This window comes from Gorilla gorilla, chromosome 6, assembly GCF_029281585.2.
Source record: "Gorilla gorilla gorilla isolate KB3781 chromosome 6, NHGRI_mGorGor1-v2.1_pri, whole genome shotgun sequence".
In the NCBI taxonomy this organism is placed as follows: domain Eukaryota; kingdom Metazoa; phylum Chordata; class Mammalia; order Primates; family Hominidae; genus Gorilla; species Gorilla gorilla.
In genome coordinates, this window is record NC_073230.2 from 160439259 (window position 1) to 160455376 (window position 16118).

Genomic DNA, 16118 nt, shown 5'->3' on the forward strand with positions numbered 1-16118 from the left:
AGAGTGAAGAGACAACCTACAGAATGGGAGAAAATATTTACAAAGGATGCATCCAACAAAGGTCCAATATCCAGGATCAATAAGGAACTTAAACAAATTGACAAGAAAAAATCAAACAACCCAATTAAAAAGTGGGCAAAGGACATGAACGGACATTTTTCAAAAGAAGACATACACATGGCTAACAAGAATATGAAAAAAAGCTCAACACTACTGCTCATTAGAGAAATGCAAATCAAAACCCTTGATTCTCTAATGATGTTGCTGTTCCTTCAACACCACTGGGAACTCTGCCTGCTGCAAGCCAAATGCCCTGGTCTACCATTTGCACACCGGCAGTATAAACACAAAGCATGATTAGAGCTTCTGTGTACAGAAGAGAGTAACTGCTCACCCACACGAGCTCCTGTAGTTGTGGGGCCCTGACTTAGTCAATTACTGACGTCCTCCTTGGCAAGCAAATTTTGCCACTGGTCAGAGGGTTCACTTTATCAGTGCTGTGGGTGGTGGGGGCGTGAAGCAAAGGCGGAATGCATGTGTGCCTTGGAGGGCGCAGTGGCTTCTCCTCAGGGTGGGCTTTTGGAGCTGCTGTCCAGCTACCACCAGAGAGAGGCTCTGCTTGGCCAGGCAGGCAACGAGATCGGGAGGAAGCAGGTGCACATGCGTGCACACATGCACATATGCACACAGACAGGCACACACACACACATGCACACACACTCATACACCTGATACCAAGTTAAACCCCTCTCTCTTTTATCACGACCACTGACTATTATATTTTAAAACACATATTCAAGGGAAAATAGTGGATAGGAAGCAGGACTGGATTGCAGCTCCCACTCGGACAGACAGAGCAGAGTGTGGCAACTTGCATTATGAACTTGTCGTCCACAACTACTGCAGGAATAGACCAGGAAAGCTGAGAGAATCCACAGACCCTTGAAGAAGGCGGATAGCTTCTGCAGGACCCAGGAGACACACCAAACACTGCCCCGTGGCAGGCTGGTCCCCGCCCTCCAGGAGCATTTGGACTGTGCAGTGTGATAAGCACTGTGGGTGAAGTACTGCAAAGTGCTAAAGGAACATACACAGGAGGAGCCAGAGAAGCCTTCACGGCCAAGGGGATGTGAGCTGGATCCTGAAAGAAGAAGTGTTTGAGGGAGAAGAGAAGAAGAAACATTCTAGGAAGATGCAATAGCATATACAAAGACAGAGGTCCCAAAGAACACGGCATGTTTGAAAAATGATGTAGCCGTATCTTAGCCTGAAACAGCTGGAGTCTAGCACTCATGGGATGTGGCTGGAGATGCGACAGGAAAGTTACTCAGGACCAGATCGCCAAGGGCCTTTAGAAACGCACATTACTAGGCCGGGCGCGGGGGCTCACGCCTCGAATGCCAGCACTTTGGGAGGCCGAGGTGGGCAGATTGCCTGAGGTCAGGAGTACAAGACCAGCCTGACCAACGTGGAGAAACCCTGTCTCTACTAAAAGAATACAAAATTAGCTGGGTGTGGTGGTGGGTGCCTGTAATCCAAGCTATTTGGGGAGGCTGAGGTAGGAGAATCGCTTGAACCTGGAGGCGGAGGTTGCAGTGAGCCAAGATCACACTGTTGCACTCCACCCTGGCAACAAGAGCGAGGGAAGGAGGGAGGGAGGGAGGGAGCGAGGGAAGGAGGGAGGGAGGGAGGGAGCGAGGGAAGGAGGGAGGGAGGGAGGGAGGGAGGGAAGGAGGGAGGGAGGGAGGGAGAGAGGGAGGGCACATTGCTTCGTGTAGCACCAAGGCGTCACTGGACCTGGGATTCACCTGCAAATAATCCGAGTGTGGGGAAGTGGGTGAGGGTGTTGATGAAACAAGGCTGTCTCAGGAATTGATGTGTTGAAGGTGGATGGTGGCTATTTGGAATGCATTGAACCATTCTCTCTACCATTTCATATGTTTGGAAATTTTCATAATACAATTTTGAAACAAAAAATATCATCATCTTATGCAAGGACATTCTTTGATGTTACATAATATTAGAATACTTTTATTATTGTTGTTAATAGCATTGTTGAGTTTTTTTAAAATAATCATGTTAACAGAAAAAAACCCCCGATTCATTAATCACAGGTCATGGTAACAGATTCAAAACTTGTCTTAAAGACTAAGTGTATAAGAATGAAATGCATTTTAAAACAAAATTTACACTGTCCCAAACTTCACTTAAAAACTCCCCAAACCAAAAAAAAAACCCTGACTCCTTATTCACAATTTTAACTTAATATGCTGAATTTCATTATAATTCCACAAAAAATTATCAGTGTTAAAATGTATCTTTTATACTTTATTCTGCATTTAGAAATACAAGTTTACTATATTTATATAGTGTTTTCTCTTTTTAGAAAACTGTTAAAAAATATCTGAATAAGAAATAAGCAAAGAAGAGGAATGTGACAGAAGTATATGGAAGAGAAAAAATTAAACTCATAAGTTGGCTGGGTGCGGTGGCTCATGGCTGTAATCCTAGTACTTTGAGAGGCAAAGATGGGAGAATCGCTTGAGCTCAGGAGTTCAAGACCAGCCTAGGCAACACAGTAAAACCTCATCTCTATTTAAAAAAATAAGGTCGGGCGCGGTGGCTCATGCCTGTAATTCCAGCACTTTGGGAGGCCGAGGCAGGCAGATCACTTGAGGTCAGGAGTTCGAGATCAGCCTGGCCAACATGGCAAAACCCCATCTCTACTAAAAGTACAAAAATTAGCCGGGCATGGTGGTGGGTGCCTGTAATCCCAGCTACTCAGGAGCCCGAGGCAGGAGAATCGCTTGAACCGAGGAGGCGGAGGCTGCAGTCAGCCGAGATTATGCCACTGCACTCCAGCCTGGGCAATAAGAGCAAGACTCCGTCTCAAAATAAAATAAAATAAAATAAAATAAAATAAAATAAAATAAAATAAAATAAAATAGGCCGGCTGTGGTGGTGGCTCATGCCTGTAATCCCAGCACTTTGGGAGGCCGAAGCAGGTGGGTCATTTGAGGTCGGGAGTTTGAAACCAGCCTGGTCAACATGGTGAAACCCCGTCTCTACTACAAACACAAAAATCAGCCAGGCATGGTGGTGGGCACCTGTAATCCCAGCTACTTGGGAGGCTGAGGCAGGAGAATTGCTTGAACCTAGGAGGCGGAGTTTGCAGTGAGCTGAGATCGCACCATTGCACTCTAGCCTGGACGACACAGAGAGATTCCGTCTCAAAAAATAAAATAAAAACCCCTAAGTTTTTCTAAAGTGCCTAGAAACATGAACAGAAACAAAGGCAAATCTTAAACATAATTTTACAGGATTTACAATTATAAGGTGGCAAAGTAAATGAAGTCTGTTGCTTTTTTCCCCCTTTCCATACTTTTTGCATTTGGTTTTGTGTGTGTGGGCAAATGTGTACGGGGCGAGAAAATGCACACACTCTTGTAAATAAGGGGGCAGTAAAAGAGTTATTAGGAAAGAAGAAAAAGCACAGGCAGGATCAAGGCAGAGTTTGCCCAATTAGTTCAAAGTGAGTTGCAATCGATGCCTAAGGAAAGTCACGGACAAAGCAATGACCTTGAAATTGTATGTGGCTCCTGTCAGAATTTTAAAATGGTTTTGCATAGAATTCTAGGAACTATTAATACATAATTAAAGCATCTACCACAGCCAATGATTCCTTTCTCAGGGAGGAAAACCCAATGATGAAGCTGGAGAACGGTGATGGCCAAGGAGAGTTCACAGGGATGAAGCAGCAAGCACCAGCCAGGCCAGGAGAGTGAGACCCACCTTGGCAGGTACAGTGGAGCATCCATAATCCAAAAACGTAAAATCCCAAATGCTCCAAAACGCAAAACTTTCTGAGTGCCAACACAATGCCATAAGTTACCCTGAACACATCGGTTTTTCACTGTATTTATCAGTAGCATAGAAATACAGAGTCAGGAACGATGGTGATGCCAGACTGTCCACAAGGGTGGCTGAGACAGTGGCACCTTTGCTTTCTGATGGTTCAATCTATACAAACTTTGTTTCATGCACAAAGTTATTAAAAAATTGTATAAAATAACTTCAGACTATGTATATAAGGTATATATGAAACATGAATTTCGTGTTCAAAATTGAGTCCTCATCCCCAAGATATCTCATTATGTATATGCAAATATTCAAAAATCTGAAAAAAATCAGAAAACCGGCTAGACGCGGTGGCTCACGCCTGTGAAATCCTAGCACTTTGGAGGGGCCGAGGTGGGCGGATCACCTGAGGTCAGGAGTTCAAGACCAGCCTGGCCAACATGGCGAAACCCCATCTCTACTAAAAATACAAAAATTAGCTGGGCATGGTGGCGCACGCCTGTAATCCCAGCTACTCGGGAGGCTGAGGCAGGAGAATCACTTGAATCCAGGAGGCAGAGGTTGCAGTGAGCCGAGATCGCGCCACTGTACTCTAGCCTGGGTGACAGAGCGAGACTCCGTCTCAAAAAAAATAAAAAATAAAAATAAAAATAAATAAATAAATCAGAAAACCTAAACATTTCCGGTTCCACGCATTTGGGAGACTCAATCTGCACCAGGAATTATACAGCTACTGCCCCCGCTGGCTGTCATGAGGTATACTTTTAGCAACTTAAAGAAGTTTCCTCATATCCCTGGTTTATTAACGATTTTTAAAAAGCAACATATGTTGAATTTTATTAATTGCTATTTCAGTATCTACTGAGATGACTACCAGTTTCTCTCCTTTCTCAACGACATTAATTCCTTAGGCAATTTCTTCTTTTTCTTTCTCTCTCTCATTCTTTCTTTCTTTCTTTCGAGATAGGATCACATTATGTTGCCCAGGCTGGCCTCAAACTCCTGGGCTCAAGAGATCCTCCTACCGTGGCCTCCCAAGAAGCTGGGACTAGATTTCTCAATAGATGGTTTTGTTTTTTTTTGTTTTTTTGAGATAAGGTCTCACTCTGTTGCCCAGGCTAGAGTACAGTGGCATGATCACTGCTCACTGCAACCTCAAACGGCCAGGCTCAAGCAATCCTCCTGCCTCAGCCTCCTGAGTGGCTGGGACTACAGGCATCCACTACCATAGCTGGCTAATTTTTTTTATTGTTTGTAGAGATGGGAGTCTCGCTATGTTGTCCAGGCTGGTCTTGAACTCCTGGCTTCAAGTGATCCTTCCACCTTGGCCTCCCAAAGTGTTGGGATTACAGGTGTTAGCCACCACATCCAGCTCCTTAACAGATTAAAAAAATTTTTTTTAATTAAAAAAATTAAAGATGGGGTTTTGTCATGTTGCCCAGGTTGGTCTCGAACTCCTGGGCTCAAGTGATTCATCCACCTTGGCTTCCCAAAGGCCTGGGATTACCCGATCCACCCATCTTGACTTCCCAAAGGGCTGGGATTACCTGAGCGGCCCACCTTGGCCTCCCAAAGGCCTGGGATTACCGGCAAGAGCTACCTCGCCCAGCCTAGATTTCTTAATCTACAGAAGAATACTTGCATTTCTAAGATAAACCTTACTTGACCACAACATATTAGGCTTTTAATACTGCATAGCTAGTGTTTGTTTAGGAGCTTTGGCCACATTTTAAATGTAAGACTGATCGCTTGTTTTCTTCTTTGTGTGCTATCTTCCTCTGGCTTTGATTTCAAGATCAAGCTAGCCTTACGGAAGGAGCTGGGAAGCGCTCCATATTTTCCTATGTTCTAAAATAATTTAAATAAGGCATTAACTGTTCCTGAAAAGTTTTACAGAATTCATCCATAAACAGGCTGAATAGAATGGTATGCTCTTCTGTAGCAGAAGAGGAATAAGACCTTTCCATTATCTTATTTAAAAAATAGCTTTGTTGAGGCTGGGTGCAATAGCTCACGCCTGTAATCTCAGCACTTCGGGAGGCTGATGTGGAAGGATGGCTTGAGCCTAGGAGTTGGAGACCAGCCTGGGTGACAGAGTGAGACCCTGTCAAAAAACAAAACAAAACAAAAAACCAATAAAAATAGTTTGAGATATAATTCACATTCATAGTGTTCGCCAATTTAAAGTGTACCATCTCTGTTGCCCAGGCTGGAGTGCAGTGGTGTGATCCTGGCTCTCTGCCACCTCCACCTCCCAGGCTCAAGCAATCCTCCTATCTCAGCCTCCCAAGTAGCTGGGACCACAGGCGTGCACCACCACACCCGGATAGTTTTTGTATTTTTTTTTTGTCGAGATGGGGATTCGCCATGGTGCCCAGGCTGGTCTTGAACTGCTGGGCTCAAGGGATCCTCCCACTTCGGCCTCCCGAAGTGCTGGGATTACAGGCGTGAACCACCATGCCCGGCCGGTGTGCTTTGATCAACATTACTTTTAAAGATCTCTGCATTTATAGTTAAGAAGCTTCTCTTCTTTCTAAAGCTTTGCATTTTCTCCCATTTTTTCCTGAACAGACTGGACAAAGGTTTATCCACTTTACTGACTTACCCAAGAACTAAGTTTTTGTTTTTATTAAGCATGACTACCTTTGTAGTTGATTTCACTGATCTATGTCATTTCAGTAGGCTTTAGGAGGGAAGAGAGGTAAGTGAATACATTCAGCAAACCACTGAGTCACAAGAGTGGCAGAGCAATTTGGTGAATTCATTCTGATGAATTCAAGATGGGCACTTCATCCAAGTCCCCGCAAGTGTCCTGAAGTTCGAGACTCTGACAAAAGGCTATCCTAACTCACAATGAAACACTGGAGTTTCGCAGAGATTACACATACGTCCATAAATGTGTGCACCTCTTTGGGGTTTTGCAATATAATGGATCTTTCTGTTGTGCGTCCTCTGACGGTTTCTACTATGGCGTGCCATTGTTTTTACACTGTGTGACAGCACTGACAAGAATTACTACTGCAAATCAAAACACAAAAAAACCACAGGCAGAGCCATTACAATAAGTCACCAATAGAAGATGTCAGGTAGCAAGCCAGTGTTCACCAACGGGGACTACTCAAGGTACTCCCAGTTCAAATGGGAGGCAATGGAGAAGACAGAAGCATCTAGACCAACCCTAGGTCAGAATTGTTACTGCCTTTCTTGTGAGCTTGAACAAATTGATACCCTTGAGCCCGAATTTCTTCATTTGTAAAATGGTGACACACCATCTTTCCTGAGAGCATTTCTCAGGAACAGGGATAAGCACAAACATCCAATCGCAAAAGCTGCCAACTGTATGTGGCATACATACCTGTGTTCACATGGGGCAAAGTCTGACAGTGCAGAGGAACAGAATCGCTGGAATCACTTTAAATTTTTGCTCGGTTTCTTCTTGTCTTCCTAGTCATCACTGCAGTTACTGCTGATGGAGACTGTACTACATCCCAGGCCCTCTAATGCAGTGGTCCCCAACCTTTTCGGGAGGGACCAGTTTCGTGGAAGACAATTTTTCCATGGATGGGGGAGCAGGCGGATGGTTTCAGCATGAAATTGTTCCACCTCAGATCATTTGGCATGAGTTAGAGTCTCATAAGGAAGGCTGGGCATGGTGGCTCATGCCTGTAATCCCAGCACTTTGGGAGGCTGAGGCAGGCAGATCACGAGGTCAGGAGTTTGAGACCAGCCTGGCCAACATGGTAAAACCCCGTCTCTACAAAAATACAAAAATTGGTTGGGCATGGTGGCAAGTGCCTGTAATCCCAGTTACTTGAGAGGCTGAGGCAGGAGAATCGCTGGAACCTGGGAGGTGGAGCTTGCAGTGAGCTGAGATTGCGCCACTGCACTCCAGCCTGGGCAACAGAGCAAGACTCTGTCTCAAAAAAAAAAAAAAAAAAAAAGCTCATAAAGAGTGTGCAACCTAGATCCCTTGCTTGTGCAGTTCACAATAGGGTTCGCGCTCCTATGAGAATCTAATGCTGCTGTTGATCTGACAGGAGGCTGAGCTCGGGAGGTAATGCTCGCTCGCCTGCTACTCAACTGCCGTGTGGGCCGGTTCCTAACAGTAGTGGTCTGCGGCTAGGGGGTTGGGGACCCCTGCCCTAGTGGATATCATGCCCATGTTATTTAATCCACATATAATCCTCCTGGCTAGGTACTATTATTATTTCCAAGTTCCATATGAAGAAACCAAACCTTTAAGTAATTTACTAAAGTTCTCACAGTTATTAAGTAGAAGAAATGAGACTCTAAGGTGAATCTGACTCATGCTCTTAATTGCTATGGCTCTAATTACACATGCATTAAAAAAAGGGGGGTTACATCGTATGTATAAGCTTCAAAGCTAGAGACGTCAACGTGAAGACTGAGAGCCAAGGAAAGAGGGTAAATAAGCGTCTTACAATGCACATGTGTGTACTGGGGAGGAGGTCTTGACGGAACAATGAAACATTGCACTTCCAAGAAAATGTGGAAAATGATTCATAAAATAACAGCTTATTGCTAGCAACTTCCTGTCAGTTACAAATGACCAAAGTACAACCTAAAATAAAATGAATCAGTTAGCATGATGTTCAGAAACCTCATTGATGTTATATAAATTCAGATACATGGGAAACAGCTCCAAGTGGGACAGAAGGCAGTGTGTGTGTGTGTGTGTGTGTGTGTATACATATATATATATATATATATATATATGTATTTTTTTTTTTTTTTTTTTCAGATAAGGTCTTGCTCTGTTGCCCCAGCTAGAATGCAGTGATGCCATCATGGCTCAGCGCAGCCTCAACCTCCTGGACTCAGGTGATCTTCCCACCTCCCATGCCTGGCTAATTTTCTGTTTTATTTATTTATTTTTATAGAGACAGGGTTTCGCCATGTTGCCCAGGCCAATCTCGAACTCCTGGACTCAAAAGATCCATCCACCTTGGCCTCCCAAAGTGCTGGGATTACGGGGTGAGCCACAGCACCCGGCCGCGGCAGCATATTAAACAGATTAAAAAGTGACTAAAATTTAGACAAAAGGTTCCCAGACTAGTTCCCTTCCCCCAGAATCGCTCTTCCCTTTTCATATCAGAGATGAACCTGGCTCTGTTCCCCCTAACCTTAGCACAAGTGTAATCACGGCCATGAAAGGAAGGTGTCAAGGCGATTTCCTCGGATGCCAGATTCCGCAGGCGAGCCATCCCACTCTACCCACTTGCTACTGCCTTCAGTTATTCAACTGCGAACGTCACAAGCCCTGATGTCACCGTCGGGTGGAGAAGCCTTTCACACCTCCAGGGTTCACTCAGTCATTTCACTTCCTCCGTTGCTCCGCCCTCACTGCTCTTTGATTAGCGCACCATCAACATGGCAAATGCAATTCCTCTCATTTCTCCAATGCCTCAAATAGAAATGCCTTATGTCTTTGTAAGAAATGACATTGACCACCTGAAGTATGGCAAGCCTAGGTGCCACAGGAAAAGCATAAGCTCCAAAATACATACGTTCATTTGTGTGATAAATGTTTACTGAAAACCAAGTTTCACTCATCCCAGTGGCCTCAAGACCTGGCAAATATTAAGATTTCAGTCTCCATCCTCACAGAGCTTACAATGTAATGGCAAATAAATGGGAGGGGCTACTGGGAAATACAAAGAAGTGCGTCCCCCTAACAGCACCTATCAATTGTGAGGGATCATGAGATAGCATGGGAAGTCCTCATCGGGGCTTCTGGGAAGGCTTCCCTGAGGAAGCGACATCTAACCTGAGACTTGGAGAAAACCAGCAGGTGGCCAAAGGAGAGGAAGGAATGATTCAAGGAGCAGGAGCTGTCTGTGTAAAGTCTGGCAGGCCTGGAGGAGCAAGGCAGTTTGAGGAAGCTGATGAAGGCCAGAGTAGCTGGAGGGAAATGCAGGGAGGAAAGAGGCACCAGGTGAGGCTGGGGAGGGAGGAGAAGGGGGCAAGGAGGGCATGCCGGGAAGTGCGGACTCCTACAGGCAAAGGAAAAGTACCGGAGGCTTTAGAAATGAAAGCGATGGGATTAGAAATATGTTTGAAGGAAATATCTCCAACAGCAGCATGGCAAATTAATTGGAGGGGGCAGAGCAGGTGCTGGGAGAGCTTGGCTGCTGGAATGGTCCATAGGAAGATGACACTGGCCGGGAGTGAGGGAGAGAGGTGAACAAGCCGGAAGCAGCAGCAAGGAGCTGTTCTCTTGGACCTGGAGTCAAACAGCTTTCCTGTTAAAACAGCTGGGAGGATGCGGGCATTTATGGAATCAGGCTGGTTAAAAAGAAAGAAAACAAACCGAAGAAGGAAGGGGAAGGAAGGAGATGGGCACAGAGAGATCAGTGTCAGGGGAATCTGAGCCGTGGAGGAGAGCACGACCTCCAGGCTGAAGGCACAGGATGAGATGTAGGCCTCAGACAGGGCAGCGAGAAGCCCATATCCAGTGCTCCAGGAGGGAGGGGAATCGTATGGGATGTGAGTTATATCACAGGGGTCCGAAGCATGGGTAAGGACTCAGCACAGCTGGCTGTGGGGTTGGAGCTGAACAGCTGTAGGGCCAAGAGGCCATTCTTCAACACATCCACCAGGAAGCAGAGAAAGTTCTGAGATGGGAGGTCACATGGCCCTAGAGCAATGGCCAGAGGTGCTCAATGCCCTGGGCCCTGATGACTTTCCAGCTGGTTCCAGTTACTTGCGAAGACTGGTGATGAGTCCCACTTACCAATACCCCCGAATCCTCCCAGCATTGTCCTCTGCTTAAACTAGTCAGGGATCTTCCGGTGACAAAACCTCTATCTACTCCAAGACAACAACCCTACCTCACCAAGTCGGAGACACCACCAAATGTGAAGTCACGTCCTGACTTCAGAGATACTGAAATGTGTACCTAGACCCTACAGAATAGGGCAATATGTTACATATGGCGCCAGCTCCAGAGGAACAACTTTAATTACAGGGATTTCATACAATTGTAACTACTCATAATCCAGAAACAATAAGTCTCTTATCTACGAGGAGTGTGTGAACTCAGCAGGGAAGGGTAGAGTTTGGAAAGCAGATAATCACCCGAGCCTTCTCGTGCCCTAAGTAATGATCGACAAGTACCAGACTGTGCCCACACACCTGCCACTTTGATATCTCCACCAGCAGAGGTCAGTGCCCCGCAGTAGAGTCAAGAAACCTGCAAGTTGACGCTTGGCTGTCAGAGTCAAGGGACAAGGGAATAATTCAATAGATGACCACAAATACACAGGGAGGCAATTCTCCCTTAAGCAAGTTCCAGCAGCTTCTAAGCCTTGTTTTCATTATACTCCCCTCCCTGAGTCTTTTTTATACATTCTCCCCCAACTGTCCTACCCCCACGACATTTTAATAGCACAGATATACTGTGTATTTATTCACGTACCGTGGCCCTTCGGGTGGCCAAAACCCACTGTAACAGCTGCAATTTTTTTGTCTCCCAACAAGAACCGATCTTCACTTACTCAGGGTGTTACTCACTCCAGTTGAGAATGAATGAGTTTTGAGTGAACACACATTTTTGTTTTGTTTATTTGTAAAGAGTGATTATTGGTTGCTTTGGGGTCTGATTTTCAAGCTAGAGAGAAAAAGCAAAAGATCATCAAGTGCCGGCTCCCTGGTTTTATAGAGAAAACTCTTAACGACAGCAATAACAACAAAACAAAGCCCGGAGAGGCCTCACGGGTTGTCCAAGGAAATACAGGCCCTTCATCACAGATCTGGGCCTGAATCCCGAGATGCCTCACTGAAAAACAATGCTTTCTTTCCCTCCTACGAAAAGTGGCCCCTACTTTTACCTATTTTGATCACTGTAGGTGAGGCTGACCAGTTTTGCTAGAAACAAGCAAGATTGGCTGGGTGCAGTGGCTCACACCTATAATCCCAGCACTTTGGGAGGCCGAGGCAGGCAGATCGCTTGAGGCCAGGAGTTCGAGACCAGCCTGGGCACCATGGTGAAACCCCATCTCTACTAAAAATACAAAAATTAGCCAGGCATGGTGGTGCATGCCTGTAATCCTAGCTACTCAGGAGGCTGAGGCATGAGAATTACTTGAGCCTGGGAGGCAGAGGTTGCAGTGAACCGAGATTGTACCACTGCACTCCAGCCTGGGCAACAGAGCGAGACAAAAATAAAAAGAGAGAAAAATAAAGCAAGATTGAGGCACGTTCTGGAAAGAAGATTCTATTTCGTTGTTGTCATTTTGTTTTTGTTTTTTGGAGACATGAAATTACTCCAGGCTGAAGTACAGTGGTGCAACCATATGCACTCGGGTGATCCTCCCACCTCAGCCTCCCAAGTAGCCGGAACCACAGGCGTGCACCACCATGCCTAGCTAATTTTTAAAATTTTTTATAAAGACGGGGTCTCACCATGTTTCCCAGGCTGGTCTTGAACTCCTGGCCTTAAGCAATCTTCCTGCCTCTGCCTCCCAAAGTGCTGGGATTACAATGGTGAGCCACCATGCCCGGCCTGGATTCTACTTTGGAAAATCTTTGCAAGTGAAGAAGAATAGGACAGAATGGCTGAACTGGGATGAAATAAGTGGCAAATGAGGAGGAAGAGGAGAGACAGTCAGTCTGGCAAGACACTCTCTGCTAAGAAGCGGGTAAAATCGCCACAGCAAGTTATCAAAAACTTGAAACAGCCCAGCTCCTCCGGCAGCTGGGAGAGAATGCGGACAGCTCTAAAGAGGCTGCAGACTTCATGAAGTGATACCAGAGTAGAGCAGGTTTATTAATCACGGATAAAACTGCTGAATAATTACCTATTTCAAAAAGCATTCATGAGTTGTATTTAGGTGCTTACAAAGTACTTTGTGCTTGGTCCTGGCCAGTAAGTTAGTTCAAGGCAGTTAATATAGATAAACACAAACACAGCAAAGACGTGGTCGGTGTAACAATTACAAATGTAAAAAGCAAACACAGAAAGGGATTGCTGGCTGGGCACCGTGGCTCATGCCTGTAGGTCCCAGTAGTTAGGGAGACTGCAGCCGGCAGATCACTTGAGCCCAGGAGTTTGAGACCAGCTTGGCCATTATAGTGAAACCCCATCTCTACTAAAGTACAAAAATTAGCCCGGCATGGTGGCATGCACCTGTAGTCCCAGCTACTTGGGAGGTGGAAGCACCACTTGAGCCCAGGAGGCTGAGGCTGCAGTGAGCTGAGATCGCATCACTGTACTTCACCCCAGGTAAGAGTGAGACCCTGAGGGAGGGAGGGAGGGAAAAAAAAAAAAGAAAAACCAGATTGCTATGGGCAAGGCTTCTCATACACAAAATCATTTCCTCCCCCAATATGCCCACAAAGTAACTACAAACACTTAATGAAATCACTGAGATCCAAAGCACTGCTGAGAACTTGCTATGTGCCAGCTGTGGTAGTAGGCACGGGGGAGAGAAAGGTGAATGCCAGAGAAGTACAGAGGGTATTCAGAGAAGGCCTTGGAGACCAGATGAGACTTGAGCTGAGCCTTGAAGTCTTACTAAGATCGGTGTGGCATGGAAAGCATGCAGCCCTAATCACGTGCCACCCACTAAGGCACAGGCACAGTGAGGGAGACACAGAGCAGGGGGCTGGCACACTATGCCTGAGGGCCAAATCTGGGTTTTGGTAAAGAAGTTTTACTGGAGCCGAGCCCCGCCCCTTGGATTGTGTTAGCTGCTTTCTGCTTTCTTGCTACAAGGGCAAATTGAGTGGTTGTGACAGAAACTGAGACCATAACACCCGCAAAGGCTAAAATATTTACTATCTGACCCTTTACAGAAAAAGTTGGCCAGCCCATGTCCTGTTATTCCAAGAGGGGTCTGTGAACCGGCAGCAGGAGCGGCCCCTGTGCTAGGCAAGTCCCACCCCAGACCTAGAGAACTGGAATCTGCCTTTCAAAAAGATCTGTGGCTATTCTTATGCACAGAGAGGGAGGGGCACTGAGCCTGCGGAGTAAGAGAAGTCTGCACTTATCGGATATACAGACAGAGGAACGTGGTCAAGACTTTCCCATAGAGGAGTGAGGCCATCAAACCCACCCTTACAACATCCCTCTTGTCGTGGTAAGAAGGGTTGACAGCAGAAAAGGGATGGCAGCTCCTGTCATAACCTAGGCCAAAGACGACCCAACTAGGCAGGGTAGAACTCGATCTTTCTTCCTAACCTCACCAGTGCTTCCAAGATGTTTCTAACAAATATAGTATCAGTTATAACTTATTAGGAAATAGAAAAATCTTGGTAATGAAAATATGAGTAATCATGTGTTTCCACGTACAGCGAATATATCTCGGTTGAAGCAATGCCTCCAGACATCAATGTGTACATGAAGACATTAACAGGGTATGACGGATGCTGAAAGATGAAATGAGGATCTCGTCAAGGGCTCCCTATTATGTAGGATATTTAGAGGTGTAATATCTTACTGTTGGGACTTTTGTCCCTGCTAAATAAGTGTGAGATTCTGCTTGATATTCAATTTTCCTGTATTTTGGATGAATAAGCAATTTAAAGTTCAAAAGAAACAAAGCTGCATTTGGACTACCACGCCAACACTGTTCTTTCTTCCAGCTCAGCTCAGCCTCAAAGTCACTGTTTAACATTCTGCCTCCTTAAGAATCTAGAAAAGTTTGACAGGGTTATTCGTGGGATTCAGTGTGCTTTAAAGGAATGACAGCAATATAGATAAAAATAGATGGGTGAAGAGGGGAAATTCCTTTCTTAGACACTTAGGTTTAATACTTTACATTCATTACATTGGCAGACACAATGAAAAGAAAAAAAGGAGCGTATATCTGCTTAGAGAAATGCATAATTAAATTAATAAATCTCAAGAAGAAGAAAAGGGACAGGACACCAAATCTGTGTTGAGAAGAATCTCTGTGTTGGGTTTCATTGATAAAAATCTTAAAAAGCTCATGAATTCAGTACAATGCTTAATGGCACTTAAGCGATAATAGTAACTAACATTTATGAAGTACTCACTATGGGTTTACACTGTTTTTAAATGCCATGATACGGATTGTCTCATTTAATCCTCAAAACACCTGATATTAGCTCTATTTTAGAAATGAAAAAACCAAGGCACAGAGAGGTTAAGTAACTTGTCCAAGGTCACACAGCTAAATAAGTAGTAGAGATTCCTCTCGAACAGAAGCTGCTCTCTAGTTCTTCTTGCCTCCCTGCTAATTTGCAAAAGTTGTAACTGTAAAAGACTCTCATTCTTACTAATATAAGAGACAAAACCCTGGTGATTTAGACATTCAAAGTCTTATGGAACGGGCACACCATTCCACCCTGTGGACAGCGGCCAAGATTTGGCCTGCAATATAATAAAACTGAGGAATAGTGAGATGGGTTCGAATGAAGACCCTGGATTATTTTTCTGTAGGATGAAATGCAAATTAAGTCCGGTAAAATTCTGAAATGCACCATTTGTTACCAATAAATATAGACAAACACTTTTAATGACAATGACTATGAACGCGTTCTCTTCCAGCTAACATGTCTGTGAAATGCTGCAGTGAATCTCAACGATAACAGGCACCCGGCTAATTCTACTGGGTTAACACGTCCATGCTGGCTGTGCAGGCTTATTTAAGTAATTGCCTGACTGTGAATGAACAGAGGTATTAAAGTAAAGTTGGCACAAGGGACAGCATCCACATGGCACATTCTTTGTTTCGAGAGCTTTATTCTATCAATACTCCTGGAAAAAAGAGAAGTTGCTAAATAAATAATGGAAGCACACAAGACAGTGTGAAGGCCTTTTCAAGTCCTCGAATTGTCAAGCATCTTATATAAAGTTCTTTCCCGACTCTGAGCTCATCACATTTCATTTTACATATTAATTTTGCGTAACAGCAAGCTCATCCCGTTCAAATGTTAACAGCTTCAAAATAAGATCCTGGTGAAAGCTCGTCACATTCCATTTTAAATATTAATTTTGCCAAAGAACGAGCTCATGCCTTTCAAATGTTAACAGCCTCCAAATAAGATCCAAGTTATTTACCTGTAAGATACAAGAAGAAGACAGGAGAGGGAAAAAAAACAACCAAGTGAGAGGAGAGGCGACAGAAATGACGGAGTGAGAGGGTCGCCTGAACTCAACACCGATTCAATAACCTCTTCAGGTTTTCCTATTTAACTTTCCCCATTAAAAAAGAAGACACACCCTACCGGTGATATCTTCACAGACGCAGATAAGGGCACCAGTCTATGATTAA

General features: G+C 44.9%; 1 protein-coding gene across 12 annotated transcripts in view; it reads right to left on the bottom strand.

Annotated features, from left to right (window-relative positions):
- The window catches only part of PRKAG2 (protein kinase AMP-activated non-catalytic subunit gamma 2), a 320123-nt gene that overhangs the window by 59150 nt on the left and 244855 nt on the right, over positions 1 to 16118 (bottom strand). The gene's annotated exons all lie outside the window — the stretch shown is intronic.